Source organism: Vicugna pacos, unplaced genomic scaffold (assembly GCF_048564905.1).
Source record: "Vicugna pacos unplaced genomic scaffold, VicPac4 scaffold_19, whole genome shotgun sequence".
Classification (NCBI taxonomy): Eukaryota; Metazoa; Chordata; class Mammalia; order Artiodactyla; family Camelidae; genus Vicugna; species Vicugna pacos.
In genome coordinates this window covers 49,252,115-49,269,084 of record NW_027328740.1, presented here as the reverse complement: position 1 = coordinate 49,269,084, position 16,970 = coordinate 49,252,115, and the positions used below count along the sequence as shown (strand labels likewise).

The window sequence follows — 16,970 nt, the reverse complement described above, 5'->3', positions numbered from 1 at the left end:
ATAAGCAGCAAGATGAAATGGAAAGAAGAAAACCCTTATTGGAAATGCAAGAAGAGCATGAGTGGAAAAGAAGAAACAAGAAGAAGGCAAGGAGGACATCAAAACCCTAAAGATGGGAGAGGGAAGCAGGAAATCATAGGGGATTGGAAGCACTCTCTTAAGGGAGTCAGCTTATATGACTCTCTGTTGGAAGCAAACGGAGAGATGCATGGCCTGACGTGTTTGCAAAGCAAACGAGAAGCAGACCAAGAAAGAATCAAACAAACAAACAACACAAAAAGGGTAGGGTAACATGAATATTCAAAAGAAATTACTCAAGGTGATGTCAAGGATCATTCAGTACGCATCGACCCAGTATCGCGGCTTGAATGTACTCAGCACACCTGTATTCGGAAATCAGAGGCGTGCATTTATATTCGTAAATATTGATTCATATGAGCATATCGTGACCTAACCCAAATGCCGATTTGGAATCCAATGGATTCCTAGTCCGTGATATAGACTTGCAAGTCTTCCAACAGGATGAATGAATGCCATATTCTACACTACGTCGAGAAGAAATGGCACAAGCCTATAACAAGGAAAAGTAGCTCCGCAAAAGTGTACTAAGATCAAAAGAGACAGGCAGTAAAGTGCACATTGGGGATTGTATCATTCCTAGGAATTTCAGCCCCCTTGAAACAAATGGATAGATGTCCCGTGAATGCGGGTGTTTCAGCAGAAATCAACCGACGGCTATGTATTGCGGGTGTGCCCATATTACAGGAACAAGAGTTTCCCTTAGTGGGTCTCTGTGTACTGTGAACTGTTAGAAAGTTTAAAGACGTGTGAAACATTCAACTGAAAATGGACACACTTGCCTCCGTTGCTACAGTGCATACAGATCTGAACAAAAGGAAAGAGGGAAGAACAAAGGCCCATGGGACGCTAGTGGGTAGAATCACATTTACCTTAGGAACCTCTCGTCGGATGCAGCCCCTCCCCCAGCACTGACAAGATGCAGCAGCCATTGGGGATGGCAGTTAGCGGTTGGATTCCAGGTGGAATGTTGGTGTGTACCGCGAGGCTTGTTGTGGCTGGTGGATCCTAGGTAACCGGGCAGAGTTCTGTGGGTGGATCAGTGCGATGGAGGGGCTGCCGCCCTCTGTGGAGCTTGGCTTAGGTCTTTGGTCCGGGAAGCTGTGTCAGTTCGAGATACTGCTGCTGCCCAAAGACCTGAGTTCACGGGTCAGTTTCCAGAACCTGAAAGGGCAGACAGTGGAAGATCTGCCTGTCTTCAGCTTACTGGAGAGGCTCCGAGGTCCTTTCAGACTTGCCCAGTCCTGTTGAAGTCGACTTTATGGGAGACACGAAGAGAAGCTGGCCGAAAACATGGCTGCACGGATTGAGGAGAGATGCGAACACATTGATGAGAGATGTTCTGCTACAATAGAGAATACTGGCCTGGAGACAGCTGTAGAGGATAGCAGGCTCGAAAGGCATTCATGAGACATATTGAACCTCGCTGATACTAGCAGAAACCTACGGAGGGCCACCGTGGACTGGAGGAAGTTCCTCAATTCTCTGCTCCAAGAACGGGTCCAAGATCCCTGACGTCTAAAGAGAAGAGATGGCAGAGATGATAAAAACGCTCATGTTCTTGAAAGAGGTCAGATAATCCACACGACCCAAGGGGCAATTCCAAGCCATTCAGATCAAAGTGCACCAAGCCCAGGTAAGCCTTTTCCCAGGTTTGGGCCTAGCTATCAAGCACTTGCTCTTCCCTCCCCTCCACTCAGGCATCCATTTTGAGGGATCAGTACCTGAGCTGCAATGAAGCCAGTAAGAGAAGAGCAAGCCCCTCCTAGAATCAGAGTTCCTCTAGCTTCATCCTCTGTGAACAACAGGGAACCCCATAAAGGTCAAATACTCTCGTATGAAATAGATAGGAATTGAATACTTAGCTCCCACAAAGAAACGATGGCCTTCCGCTAGATTCAGCAAATGCTGGGATTATGTCCTCTCTGGGGTGAAGGGAGTGTGGTAAGTGAGGGGAATCTTTGACTGAACTTGAATCTGTATTAGGCCTCCGTTTTTCAAGACAGTCTAGGTAAATATTAGAAGTCAGATAGTGAACGGAACTGTAAAAGTCGCCAATGACATGAAAGACACAGCTTATGTGGACCGTCTTTCAATTGAGTCAAGCCCCCGGGGGCAATCTATCATGGGGGTGCAGACTTGGTTGCATTCAAGTGCTTTACCCAACATGATCGGATGATTAAGCGTTCTCATCACTGATAGAAGAACACCTGGTTCTCAGTAGCCTAGCATAGCTGCAGCAGGGTTCTCATAGCTATAATGCCTCTAGGTTCTTTGGATTCAAAGCTAAATGTATATATTTAGTTCGTTTCCTCTTGTATTTTCCTTGAGAGGGATGTTACACCTTGAAATGCCAACATTGACCAGTAGGTGTCATCGGGAGTAAAGGGCACTACATGCACAAGGGAATCCAAGCTTGGGGGTTATTTCATGTTTCCATTAGTTATTTCATGGTTCCTGTTGGTTTCGGAGGCTTCAACAGTAAAGAGCTGACATGACCCCTTTAACAGTTCGGACTGCTAGTTTGCATTCTATCTGTCTATGTTTTCCTTAGAGCTGACAAAATGTTACCGAAATTGACAAGTCTGGCTTCTAGGTCGACTTAGTATGTTTCAGAAACTAACTTCATTTTCGTATAACTCCCAAAACATTTATATCAATTCTATTAAATTTTTAAAGACTGCAAATGAGATATCAACACAATGTCAAAACTGGAGTCTTCAGACAATCCCTCCCACCACGGCTGTATAGAAACAAAGAGATAAAAAGAAATCACATTTCTGTGAAATGTATCTGGAAAGTGTTGATTCATCGATGCCCAGTTGACAGAGAAGCAGTGCAACCTGCGCTCACTCGCTCCCATGAACACAGCAATGGAAACAACCACTCACCCAGCCCTTGGCACAGGACACTTGCCGAAGAGAGGTCTGTTACTTCCAAAGACAGGATGAGGCCTCAGAACACCTGGAAGCAGGAGAAGGAAAAGCAGGGAATGGATACCAGTGCATGGTCTGAGCCCTGTTGATGGAGCAGTAAAGGTGAAACTCTCTTTAACTTGGACGCACACTCTCAAGCGGACAGGAGACATGGGATTGAAGGTGATGCGCTGAGTGTTAGAAGAGTGCACAGCAGATGCTTGGCTGACAGATCTCAAAGAATACAGTGCAAAATATCCCCACAGTTGATTCTGAGACCAAGCTCCGAGCTGCCAAATTTGAGGTAGCAGAGGCAGCGTTCAGGGAGGGATAGGGCTACGGATGGTGGCACACGCTGAGTCTCAGGGATCTGGAGTGCGTTGTGGGATGTGGTGGGTCCTATCAAGAGAGCAAACCGACCTGTGGCCCCAATGAGCAAGCAACCACCCTGGCGCGCGCAGTTGAAATTATCGATATGTCCCATGGCCACACCCAGTGCATCTGCAGGACCAGAGACCAATTTGGCATTTTGCCAATAGAGCATGTGTGGGGCTGAATCAGAGATATTGTGCATCGGGTCTGAGGGATCCAGGGGGCCTTGGGTTTGAATTCAGAATGAAAAGCCTTAGGATCTGCTACATTCATAACCTGGGCTGTGATTATGGTTTGGTTTGAGGCACAGGATGTGCAACAGCTCTGTGGTTGGCTTCGTGCACCCGTGCCACAAGGATGAGAGGACAAGGAAGTGTGGTCCAAGACCACAGCGTGAGAAGAGGAAGGATTTCCTTCAGTTTATCTCTCAAAAGCGGATGCTACATTTTGGATGGCACCGGCACGGTTCGGCAGCGAGGACACCAAGTTCGGGCTGCGGGATCATTCCAGCAGGCCCTGATGTGTGACATCCATAGATATGCTTCCACTGGTGTTTCTGTAGACAGAGAAGCTCTTGGAAGAACTGGTTTCAGTGGGACATTCCCGTGGCACTACAAAGCACAAGCGCACTCACACTCTGCTCTTCTGGAAACACTCCAAAATAACAGAGAGTAGAATGCAGAGCTGAGAACCTTTAGAAGCTCCATTTCCACCAGAGGAAGTGTCCTGTGCTCTTTCAGATTTGTGAGATAAGCGTAATCAAAATGAGGTTATCCTAATCGAAATAGTATGGGGGGTTCATCACAACAAAGGCAACACCAGCAATTGGAGATAGACCAGACAACACACACAGGAACAGGACATGGCATCAATGTCTAGGAAAATTTGTCCTCACAGAAATCCCATGCAATTGTGTAGAGCCAAGTGTCTAAAGTTTTCACTTAACCAAGCCCTAGAAGTCTACATTAGATACCTGAAATTACCTGACCAGTAGAGATGAAGAAATACAGTAAAAGGAAAAGGAAGTACCATTTTCAGTTCCAAAGAGATTGAAGGCCCTAAAGATAAGCTTTCAGACAACTAGACTGCAAAACGCTCTCCAGAGCAAGTATTGAAAATGGAGGTGAGGGAAACACTGAAGAACAACAGTGTCTCAGAATCACAAAAGGCAGAATACCAGAAAAGGGGAAGAGAAAGCCTAAAGACGAGCCAAATAATATCAGAAAACTCAGTGGATGAGAAAATATCAGGGCTAACATTCCGTCCTAAGCAGACGAGATATTGCAGAGGGACGCGTGAATGACTTTGAAGACAGGGGAACAGAAATCCCTCGGTCAGAAGCACACATAGGAAAGCAAGTGCAAACCAATGAAAACATTGCTGTTGAATCCTGGTTGAAGACAAGGCATGAAAGACTAAAATTCGAAAGAGTCCCAGATGGAAAAGCAAGAGATAAAGAAACAAACAATGTTTGAAAAGTTATGTGTAGAAAAATCAGACTGAAACTTGCTGAAAGCCAAGATAGAATCATCTAGGCGAATTCAGGAAGTACACAGCGTCCAAAAGAGGTGGAATCCCAATAGACTTAGCAGCAGCTGTATGATCCAAATCAACAAAGTTCATGAGCATCCCAGTGATTTAAAATGCGCCTGGAGGAAAGCAACATAGTCACAAGAGAACCTCCAGAGGGGTTTCAGCTGCTATCTCAGCAGCAATATTGCAGGACAGGGAGGAGTGCCAGGACATAGACCATAGCTTGAATGGCAAAATGCTGCCATCTAGGGTAGCCTATGCCACATGACCACCATTTCTAATAACAGCAGAGCTAGAGAATGCCACAGACCTGCAAATCTTAAAAGAATTCAGCAGTTCGAAACTTATCCTAAAAGAAAGGTTGAGGATTCTCCCCTGAAGGGATAAGCAGCAAGATGAAATGGAAAGAAGAAAACCCTTATTGGAAATGCAAGAAGAGCATGAGTGGAAAAGAAGAAACAAGAAGAAGGCAAGGAGGACATCAAAACCCTAAAGATGGGAGAGGGAAGCAGGAAATCATAGGGGATTGGAAGCACTCTCTTAAGGGAGTCAGCTTATATGACTCTCTGTTGGAAGCAAACGGAGAGATGCATGGCCTGACGTGTTTGCAAAGCAAACGAGAAGCAGACCAAGAAAGAATCAAACAAACAAACAACACAAAAAGGGTAGGGTAACATGAATATTCAAAAGAAATTACTCAAGGTGATGTCAAGGATCATTCAGTACGCATCGACCCAGTATCGCGGCTTGAATGTACTCAGCACACCTGTATTCGGAAATCAGAGGCGTGCATTTATATTCGTAAATATTGATTCATATGAGCATATCGTGACCTAACCCAAATGCCGATTTGGAATCCAATGGTTTCCTAGTCCGTGATACAGACTTGCAAGTCTTCCAACAGGATGAATGAATGCCATATAATACACTACGTGGAGAAGAAATGGCACAAGCCTATAACGAGGAAAATTAGCTCCGCAAAAGTGTACTAAGATCAAAAGAGACAGGCAGTAAAGTGCACATTGGGGATTGTATCATTCCTAGGAATTTCAGCCCCCTTGAAACAAATGGATAGATGTCCCGTGAATGCGGGTGTTTCAGCAGAAATCAACCGACGGCTATGTATTGCGGGTGTGCCCATATTACAGGAACAATAGTTTCCCTTAGTGGGTCTCTGTGTACTGTGAACTGTTAGAAAGTTTAAAGACGTGTGAAACATTCAACTGAAAATGGACACACTTGCCTCCGTTGCTACAGTGCATACAGATCTGAACAAAAGGAAAGAGGGAAGAACAAAGGCCCATGGGACGCTAGTGGGTAGAATCACATTTACCTTAGGAACCTCTCGTCGGATGCAGCCCCTCCCCCAGCACTGACAAGATGCAGCAGCCATTGGGGATGGCAGTTAGCGGTTGGATTCCAGGTGGAATGTTGGTGTGTACCGCGAGGCTTGTTGTGGCTGGTGGATCCTAGGTAACCGGGCAGAGTTCTGTGGGTGGATCAGTGCGATGGAGGGGCTGCCGCCCTCTGTGGAGCTTGGCTTAGGTCTTTGGTCCGGGAAGCTGTGTCAGTTTGAGATACTGCTGCTGCCCAAAGACCTGAGTTCACGGGTCAGTTTCCAGAACCTGAAAGGGCAGACAGTGGAAGATCTGCCTGTCTTCAGCTTACTGGAGAGGCTCCGAGGTCCTTTCAGACTTGCCCAGTCCTGTTGAAGTCGACTTTATGGGAGACACGAAGAGAAGCTGGCCGAAAACATGGCTGCACGGATTGAGGAGAGATGCGAACACATTGATGAGAGATGTTCTGCTACAATAGAGAATACTGGCCTGGAGACAGCTGTAGAGGATAGCAGGCTCGAAAGGCATTCATGAGACATATTGAACCTCGCTGATACTAGCAGAAACCTACGGAGGGCCACCGTGGACTGGAGGAAGTTCCTCAATTCTCTGCTCCAAGAACGGGTCCAAGATCCCTGACGTCTAAAGAGAAGAGATGGCAGAGATGATAAAAACGCTCATGTTCTTGAAAGAGGTCAGATAATCCACACGACCCAAGGGGCAATTCCAAGCCATTCAGATCAAAGTGCACCAAGCCCAGGTAAGCCTTTTCCCAGGTTTGGGCCTAGCTATCAAGCACTTGCTCTTCCCTCCCCTCCACTCAGGCATCCATTTTGAGGGATCAGTACCTGAGCTGCAATGAAGCCAGTAAGAGAAGAGCAAGCCCCTCCTAGAATCAGAGTTCCTCTAGCTTCATCCTCTGTGAACAACAGGGAACCCCATAAAGGTCAAATACTCTCGTATGAAATAGATAGGAATTGAATACTTAGCTCCCACAAAGAAACGATGGCCTTCCGCTAGATTCAGCAAATGCTGGGATTATGTCCTCTCTGGGGTGAAGGGAGTGTGGTAAGTGAGGGGAATCTTTGACTGAACTTGAATCTGTATTAGGCCTCCGTTTTTCAAGACAGTCTAGGTAAATATTAGAAGTCAGATAGTGAACGGAACTGTAAAAGTCGCCAATGACATGAAAGACACAGCTTATGTGGACCGTCTTTCAATTGAGTCAAGCCCCCGGGGGCAATCTATCATGGGGGTGCAGACTTGGTTGCATTCAAGTGCTTTACCCAACATGATCGGATGATTAAGCGTTCTCATCACTGATAGAAGAACACCTGGTTCTCAGTAGCCTAGCATAGCTGCAGCAGGGTTCTCATAGCTATAATGCCTCTAGGTTCTTTGGATTCAAAGCTAAATGTATATATTTAGTTCGTTTCCTCTTGTATTTTCCTTGAGAGGGATGTTACACCTTGAAATGCCAACATTGACCAGTAGGTGTCATCGGGAGTAAAGGGCACCACATGCACAAGGGAATCCAAGCTTGGGGGTTATTTCATGTTTCCATTAGTTATTTCATGGTTCCTGTTGGTTTCGGAGGCTTCAACAGTAAAGAGCTGACATGACCCCTTTAACAGTTCGGACTGCTAGTTTGCATTCTATCTGTCTATGTTTTCCTTAGAGCTGACAAAATGTTACCGAAATTGACAAGTCTGGCTTCTAGGTCGATTTAGTAAGTTTCAGAAACTAACTTCATTTTCGTATAACTCCCAAAACATTTATATCAATTCTATTAAATTTTTAAAGACTGCAAATGAGATATCAACACAATGTCAAAACTGGAGTCTTCGGACAATCCCTCCCACCACGGCTGTATAGAAACAAAGAGATAAAAAGAAATCACATTTCTGTGAAATGTATCTGGAAAGTGTTGATTCATCGATGCCCAGTTGACAGAGAAGCAGTGCAACCTGCGCTCACTCGCTCCCATGAACACAGCAATGGAAACATCCACTCACCCAGCCCTTGGCACAGGACACTTGCCGAAGAGAGGTCTGTTACTTCCAAAGACAGGATGAGGCCTCAGAACACCTGGAAGCAGGAGAAGGAAAAGCAGGGAATGGATACCAGTGCATGGTCTGAGCCCTGTTGATGGAGCAGTAAAGGTGAAACTCTCTTTAACTTGGACGCACACTCTCAAGCGGACAGGAGACATGGGATTGAAGGTGATGCGCTGAGTGTTAGAAGAGTGCACAGCAGATGCTTGGCTGACAGATCTCAAAGAATCCAGTGCAAAATATCCCCACAGTTGATTCTGAGACCAAGCTCCGAGCTGCCAAATTTGAGGTAGCAGAGGCAGCGTTCAGGGAGGGATATGGTTACGGATGGTGGCACACGCTGAGTCTCAGGGATCTGGAGTTCATTGTGGGATGTGGTGGGTCCTATCAAGAGAGCAAACCGACCTGTGGCCCCAATGAGCAAGCAACCAGCCTGGCGCGTGCAGTTGAAATTATCGATATGTCCCATGGCCACACCCAGTGCATCTGCAGGACCAGAGACCAATTTGGCATTTTGCCAATAGAGCATGTGTGGGGCTGAATCAGAGATATTGTGCATCGGGTCTGAGGGATCCAGGGGGCCTTGGGTTTGAATTCAGAATGAAAAGCCTTAGGATCTGCTACATTCATAACCTGGGCTGTGATTATGGTTTGGTTTGAGGCACAGGATGTGCAACAGCTCTGTGGTTGGCTTCGTGCACCCGTGCCACAAGGATGAGAGGACAAGGAAGTGTGGTCCAAGACCACAGCGTGAGAAGAGGAAGGATTTCCTTCAGTTTATCTCTCAAAAGCGGATGCTACATTTTGGATGGCACCGGCACGGTTCGGCAGCGAGGACACCAAGTTCGGGCTGCGGGATCATTCCAGCAGGCCCTGATGTGTGACATCCATAGATATGCTTCCACTGGTGTTTCTGTAGACAGAGAAGCTCTTGGAAGAACTGGTTTCAGTGGGACATTCCCGTGGCACTACAAAGCACAAGCGCACTCACACTCTGCTCTTCTGGAAACACTCCAAAATAACAGAGAGTAGAATGCAGAGCTGAGAACCTTTAGAAGCTCCATTTCCACCAGAGGAAGTGTCCTGTGCTCTTTCAGATTTGTGAGATAAGCGTAATCAAAATGAGGTTATCCTAATCGAAATAGTATGGGGGGTTCATCACAACAAAGGCAACACCAGCAATTGGAGATAGACCAGACAACACACACAGGAACAGGACATGGCATCAATGTCTAGGAAAATTTGTCCTCACAGAAATCCCATGCAATTGTGTAGAGCCAAGTGTCTAAAGTTTTCACTTAACCAAGCCCTAGAAGTCTACATTAGATACCTGAAATTACCTGACCAGTAGAGATGAAGAAATACAGTAAAAGGAAAAGGAAGTACCATTTTCAGTTCCAAAGAGATTGAAGGCCCTAAAGATAAGCTTTCAGACAACTAGACTGCAAAACGCTCTCCAGAGCAAGTATTGAAAATGGAGGTGAGGGAAACACTGAAGAACAACAGTGTCTCAGAATCACAAAAGGCAGAATACCAGAAAAGGGGAAGAGAAAGCCTAAAGACGAGCCAAATAATATCAGAAAACTCAGTGGATGAGAAAATATCAGGGCTAACATTCCGTCCTAAGCAGACGAGATATTGCAGAGGGACGCGTGAATGACTTTGAAGACAGGGGAACAGAAATCCCTCGGTCAGAAGCACACATAGGAAAGCAAGTGCAAACCAATGAAAACATTGCTGTTGAATCCTGGTTGAAGACAAGGCATGAAAGACTAAAATTCGAAAGAGTCCCAGATGGAAAAGCAAGAGATAAAGAAACAAACAATGTTTGAAAAGTTATGTGTAGAAAAATCAGACTGAAACTTGCTGAAAGCCAAGATAGAATCATCTAGGCGAATTCAGGAAGTACACAGCGTCCAAAAGAGGTGGAATCCCAATAGACTTAGCAGCAGCTGTATGATCCAAATCAACAAAGTTCATGAGCATCCCAGTGATTTAAAATGCGCCTGGAGGAAAGCAACATAGTCACAAGAGAACCTCCAGAGGGGTTTCAGCTGCTATCTCAGCAGCAATATTGCAGGACAGGGAGGAGTGCCAGGACATAGACCATAGCTTGAATGGCAAAATGCTGCCATCTAGGGTAGCCTATGCCACATGACCACCATTTCTAATAACAGCAGAGCTAGAGAATGCCACAGACCTGCAAATCTTAAAAGAATTCAGCAGTTCGAAACTTATCCTAAAAGAAAGGTTGAGGATTCTCCCCTGAAGGGATAAGCAGCAAGATGAAATGGAAAGAAGAAAACCCTTATTGGAAATGCAAGAAGAGCATGAGTGGAAAAGAAGAAACAAGAAGAAGGCAAGGAGGACATCAAAACCCTAAAGATGGGAGAGGGAAGCAGGAAATCATAGGGGATTGGAAGCACTCTCTTAAGGGAGTCAGCTTATATGACTCTCTGTTGGAAGCAAACGGAGAGATGCATGGCCTGACGTGTTTGCAAAGCAAACGAGAAGCAGACCAAGAAAGAATCAAACAAACAAACAACACAAAAAGGGTAGGGTAACATGAATATTCAAAAGAAATTACTCAAGGTGATGTCAAGGATCATTCAGTACGCATCGACCCAGTATCGCGGCTTGAATGTACTCAGCACACCTGTATTCGGAAATCAGAGGCGTGCATTTATATTCGTAAATATTGATTCATATGAGCATATCGTGACCTAACCCAAATGCCGATTTGGAATCCAATGGATTCCTAGTCCGTGATATAGACTTGCAAGTCTTCCAACAGGATGAATGAATGCCATATTCTACACTACGTCGAGAAGAAATGGCACAAGCCTATAACAAGGAAAAGTAGCTCCGCAAAAGTGTACTAAGATCAAAAGAGACAGGCAGTAAAGTGCACATTGGGGATTGTATCATTCCTAGGAATTTCAGCCCCCTTGAAACAAATGGATAGATGTCCCGTGAATGCGGGTGTTTCAGCAGAAATCAACCGACGGCTATGTATTGCGGGTGTGCCCATATTACAGGAACAAGAGTTTCCCTTAGTGGGTCTCTGTGTACTGTGAACTGTTAGAAAGTTTAAAGACGTGTGAAACATTCAACTGAAAATGGACACACTTGCCTCCGTTGCTACAGTGCATACAGATCTGAACAAAAGGAAAGAGGGAAGAACAAAGGCCCATGGGACGCTAGTGGGTAGAATCACATTTACCTTAGGAACCTCTCGTCGGATGCAGCCCCTCCCCCAGCACTGACAAGATGCAGCAGCCATTGGGGATGGCAGTTAGCGGTTGGATTCCAGGTGGAATGTTGGTGTGTACCGCGAGGCTTGTTGTGGCTGGTGGATCCTAGGTAACCGGGCAGAGTTCTGTGGGTGGATCAGTGCGATGGAGGGGCTGCCGCCCTCTGTGGAGCTTGGCTTAGGTCTTTGGTCCGGGAAGCTGTGTCAGTTCGAGATACTGCTGCTGCCCAAAGACCTGAGTTCACGGGTCAGTTTCCAGAACCTGAAAGGGCAGACAGTGGAAGATCTGCCTGTCTTCAGCTTACTGGAGAGGCTCCGAGGTCCTTTCAGACTTGCCCAGTCCTGTTGAAGTCGACTTTATGGGAGACACGAAGAGAAGCTGGCCGAAAACATGGCTGCACGGATTGAGGAGAGATGCGAACACATTGATGAGAGATGTTCTGCTACAATAGAGAATACTGGCCTGGAGACAGCTGTAGAGGATAGCAGGCTCGAAAGGCATTCATGAGACATATTGAACCTCGCTGATACTAGCAGAAACCTACGGAGGGCCACCGTGGACTGGAGGAAGTTCCTCAATTCTCTGCTCCAAGAACGGGTCCAAGATCCCTGACGTCTAAAGAGAAGAGATGGCAGAGATGATAAAAACGCTCATGTTCTTGAAAGAGGTCAGATAATCCACACGACCCAAGGGGCAATTCCAAGCCATTCAGATCAAAGTGCACCAAGCCCAGGTAAGCCTTTTCCCAGGTTTGGGCCTAGCTATCAAGCACTTGCTCTTCCCTCCCCTCCACTCAGGCATCCATTTTGAGGGATCAGTACCTGAGCTGCAATGAAGCCAGTAAGAGAAGAGCAAGCCCCTCCTAGAATCAGAGTTCCTCTAGCTTCATCCTCTGTGAACAACAGGGAACCCCATAAAGGTCAAATACTCTCGTATGAAATAGATAGGAATTGAATACTTAGCTCCCACAAAGAAACGATGGCCTTCCGCTAGATTCAGCAAATGCTGGGATTATGTCCTCTCTGGGGTGAAGGGAGTGTGGTAAGTGAGGGGAATCTTTGACTGAACTTGAATCTGTATTAGGCCTCCGTTTTTCAAGACAGTCTAGGTAAATATTAGAAGTCAGATAGTGAACGGAACTGTAAAAGTCGCCAATGACATGAAAGACACAGCTTATGTGGACCGTCTTTCAATTGAGTCAAGCCCCCGGGGGCAATCTATCATGGGGGTGCAGACTTGGTTGCATTCAAGTGCTTTACCCAACATGATCGGATGATTAAGCGTTCTCATCACTGATAGAAGAACACCTGGTTCTCAGTAGCCTAGCATAGCTGCAGCAGGGTTCTCATAGCTATAATGCCTCTAGGTTCTTTGGATTCAAAGCTAAATGTATATATTTAGTTCGTTTCCTCTTGTATTTTCCTTGAGAGGGATGTTACACCTTGAAATGCCAACATTGACCAGTAGGTGTCATCGGGAGTAAAGGGCACCACATGCACAAGGGAATCCAAGCTTGGGGGTTATTTCATGTTTCCATTAGTTATTTCATGGTTCCTGTTGGTTTCGGAGGCTTCAACAGTAAAGAGCTGACATGACCCCTTTAACAGTTCGGACTGCTAGTTTGCATTCTATCTGTCTATGTTTTCCTTAGAGCTGACAAAATGTTACCGAAATTGACAAGTCTGGCTTCTAGGTCGATTTAGTAAGTTTCAGAAACTAACTTCATTTTCGTATAACTCCCAAAACATTTATATCAATTCTATTAAATTTTTAAAGACTGCAAATGAGATATCAACACAATGTCAAAACTGGAGTCTTCGGACAATCCCTCCCACCACAGCTGTATAGAAACAAAGAGATAAAAAGAAATCACATTTCTGTGAAATGTATCTGGAAAGTGTTGATTCATCGATGCCCAGTTGACAGAGAAGCAGTGCAACCTGCGCTCACTCGCTCCCATGAACACAGCAATGGAAACATCCACTCACCCAGCCCTTGGCACAGGACACTTGCCGAAGAGAGGTCTGTTACTTCCAAAGACAGGATGAGGCCTCAGAACACCTGTAAGCAGGAGAAGGAAAAGCAGGGAATGGATACCAGTGCATGGTCTGAGCCCTGTTGATTGAGCAGTAAAGGTGAAACTCTCTTTAACTTGGACGCACACTCTCAAGCGGACAGGAGACATGGGATTGAAGGTGATGCGCTGAGTGTTAGAAGAGTGCACAGCAGATGCTTGGCTGACAGATCTCAAAGAATCCAGTGCAAAATATCCCCACAGTTGATTCTGAGACCAAGCTCCGAGCTGCCAAATTTGAGGTAGCAGAGGCAGCGTTCAGGGAGGGATAGGGCTACGGATGGTGGCACACGCTGAGTCTCAGGGATCCGGAGTGCGTTGTGGGATGTGGTGGGTCCTATCAAGAGAGCAAACCGACCTGGGACCCCAATGAGCAAGCAACCAGCCTGGCGCGCGCAGTTGAAATTATCGATATGTCCCATGGCCACACCCAGTGCATCTGCAGGACCAGAGACCAATTTGGCATTTTGCCAATAGAGCATGTGTGGGGCTGAATCAGAGATATTGTGCATCGGGTCTGAGGGATCCAGGGGGCCTTGGGTTTGAATTCAGAATGAAAAGCCTTAGGATCTGCTACATTCATAACCTGGGCTGTGATTATGGTTTGGTTTGAGGCACAGGATGTGCAACAGCTCTGTGGTTGGCTTCGTGCACCCGTGCCACAAGGATGAGAGGACAAGGAAGTGTGGTCCAAGACCACAGCGTGAGAAGAGGAAGGATTTCCTTCAGTTTATCTCTCAAAAGCGGATGCTACATTTTGGATGGCACCGGCACGGTTCGGCAGCGAGGACACCAAGTTCGGGCTGCGGGATCATTCCAGCAGGCCCTGATGTGTGACATCCATAGATATGCTTCCACTGGTGTTTCTGTAGACAGAGAAGCTCTTGGAAGAACTGGTTTCAGTGGGACATTCCCGTGGCACTACAAAGCACAAGCGCACTCACACTCTGCTCTTCTGGAAACACTCCAAAATAACAGAGAGTAGAATGCAGAGCTGAGAACCTTTAGAAGCTCCATTTCCACCAGAGGAAGTGTCTTGTGCTCTTTCAGATTTGTGAGATAAGCGTAATCAAATTGAGGTTATCCTAATCGAAATAGTATGGGGGGTTCATCACAACAAAGGCAACACCAGCAATTGGAGATAGACCAGACAACACACACAGGAACAGGACATGGCATCAATGTCTAGGAAAATTTGTCCTCACAGAAATCCCATGCAATTGTGTAGAGCCAAGTGTCTAAAGTTTTCACTTAACCAAGCCCTAGAAGTCTACATTAGATACCTGAAATTACCTGACCAGTAGAGATGAAGAAATACAGTAAAAGGAAAAGGAAGTACCATTTTCAGTTCCAAAGAGATTGAAGGCCCTAAAGATAAGCTTTCAGACAACTAGACTGCAAAACGCTCTCCAGAGCAAGTATTGAAAATGGAGGTGAGGGAAACACTGAAGAACAACAGTGTCTCAGAATCACAAAAGGCAGAATACCAGAAAAGGGGAAGAGAAAGCCTAAAGACGAGCCAAATAATATCAGAAAACTCAGTGGATGAGAAAATATCAGGGCTAACATTCCGTCCTAAGCAGACGAGATATTGCAGAGGGACGCGTGAATGACTTTGAAGACAGGGGAACAGAAATCCCTCGGTCAGAAGCACACATAGGAAAGCAAGTGCAAACCAATGAAAACATTGCTGTTGAATCCTGGTTGAAGACAAGGCATGAAAGACTAAAATTCGAAAGAGTCCCAGATGGAAAAGCAAGAGATAAAGAAACAAACAATGTTTGAAAAGATATGTGTAGAAAAATCAGACTGAAACTTGCTGAAAGCCAAGATAGAATCATCTAGGCGAATTCAGGAAGTACACAGCGTCCAAAAGAGGTGGAATCCCAATAGACTTAGCAGCAGCTGTATGATCCAAATCAACAAAGTTCATGAGCATCCCAGTGATTTAAAATGCGCCTGGAGGAAAGCAACATAGTCACAAGAGAACCTCCAGAGGGGTTTCAGCTGCTATCTCAGCAGCAATATTGCAGGACAGGGAGGAGTGCCAGGACATAGACCATAGCTTGAATGGCAAAATGCTGCCATCTAGGGTAGCCTATGCCACATGACCACCATTTCTAATAACAGCAGAGCTAGAGAATGCCACAGACCTGCAAATCTTAAAAGAATTCAGCAGTTCGAAACTTATCCTAAAAGAAAGGTTGAGGATTCTCCCCTGAAGGGATAAGCAGCAAGATGAAATGGAAAGAAGAAAACCCTTATTGGAAATGCAAGAAGAGCATGAGTGGAAAAGAAGAAACAAGAAGAAGGCAAGGAGGACATCAAAACCCTAAAGATGGGAGAGGGAAGCAGGAAATCATAGGGGACTGGAAGCACTCTCTTAAGGGAGTCAGCTTATATGACTCTCTGTTGGAAGCAAACGGAGAGATGCATGGCCTGACGTGTTTGCAAAGCAAACGAGAAGCAGACCAAGAAAGAATCAAACAAACAAACAACACAAAAAGGGTAGGGTAACATGAATATTCAAAAGAAATTACTCAAGGTGATGTCAAGGATCATTCAGTACGCATCGACCCAGTATCGCGGCTTGAATGTACTCAGCACACCTGTATTCGGAAATCAGAGGCGTGCATTTATATTCGTAAATATTGATTCATATGAGCATATCGTGACCTAACCCAAATGCCGATTTGGAATCCAATGGATTCCTAGTCCGTGATATAGACTTGCAAGTCTTCCAACAGGATGAATGAATGCCATATTCTACACTACGTCGAGAAGAAATGGCACAAGCCTATAACAAGGAAAAGTAGCTCCACAAAAGTGTTCTAAGATCAAAAGAGACAGGCAGTAAAGTGCACACTGGGGATTGTATCATTCCTAGGAATTTCAGCCCCCTTGAAACAAATGGATAGATGTCCCGTGAATGCGGGTGTTTCAGCAGAAATCAACCGACGGCTATGTATTGCGGGTGTGCCCATATTACAGGAACAATAGTTTCCCTTAGTGGGTCTCTGTGTACTGTGAACTGTTAGAAAGTTTAAAGACGTGTGAAACATTCAACTGAAAATGGACACACTTCCCTCCGTTGCTACAGTGCATACAGATCTGAACAAAAGGAAAGAGGGAAGAACAAAGGCCCATGGGACGCTAGTGGGTAGAATCACATTTACCTTAGGAACCTCTCGTCGGATGCAGCCCCTCCCCCAGCACTGACAAGATGCAGCAGCCATTGGGGATGGCAGTTAGCGGTTGGATTCCAGGTGGAATGTTGGTGTGTACCGCGAGGCTTGTTGTGGCTGGTGGATCCTAGGTAACCGGGCAGAGTTCTGTGGGTGGATCAGTGCGAT

At 45.8% G+C, this 16,970-nt stretch overlaps 3 long non-coding RNA genes across 3 annotated transcripts; all 3 read right to left on the bottom strand.

Moving 5' to 3' along the window:
* Positions 1-1,422: 1,422 nt before the first annotated feature.
* LOC140692982 (uncharacterized) lies at positions 1,423-6,358 on the bottom strand. The gene is made up of 3 exons (XR_012068630.1): positions 6,232-6,358; positions 2,970-3,042; positions 1,423-1,596 (listed from the first exon to the last, which is right to left on the bottom strand). It is a non-coding gene; the product is annotated as an uncharacterized lncRNA (long non-coding RNA).
* Positions 6,359-6,703: 345 nt separating this feature from the next.
* On the bottom strand, positions 6,704-11,639 carry LOC140692997 (uncharacterized). The gene is made up of 3 exons (XR_012068645.1): positions 11,513-11,639; positions 8,251-8,323; positions 6,704-6,877 (listed from the first exon to the last, which is right to left on the bottom strand). It is a non-coding gene; the product is annotated as an uncharacterized lncRNA (long non-coding RNA).
* Positions 11,640-11,984: 345 nt separating this feature from the next.
* On the bottom strand, positions 11,985-16,922 carry LOC140692991 (uncharacterized). The gene is made up of 3 exons (XR_012068639.1): positions 16,794-16,922; positions 13,532-13,604; positions 11,985-12,158 (listed from the first exon to the last, which is right to left on the bottom strand). It is a non-coding gene; the product is annotated as an uncharacterized lncRNA (long non-coding RNA).
* Between the last annotated feature and the right edge of the window lie 48 nt (positions 16,923-16,970).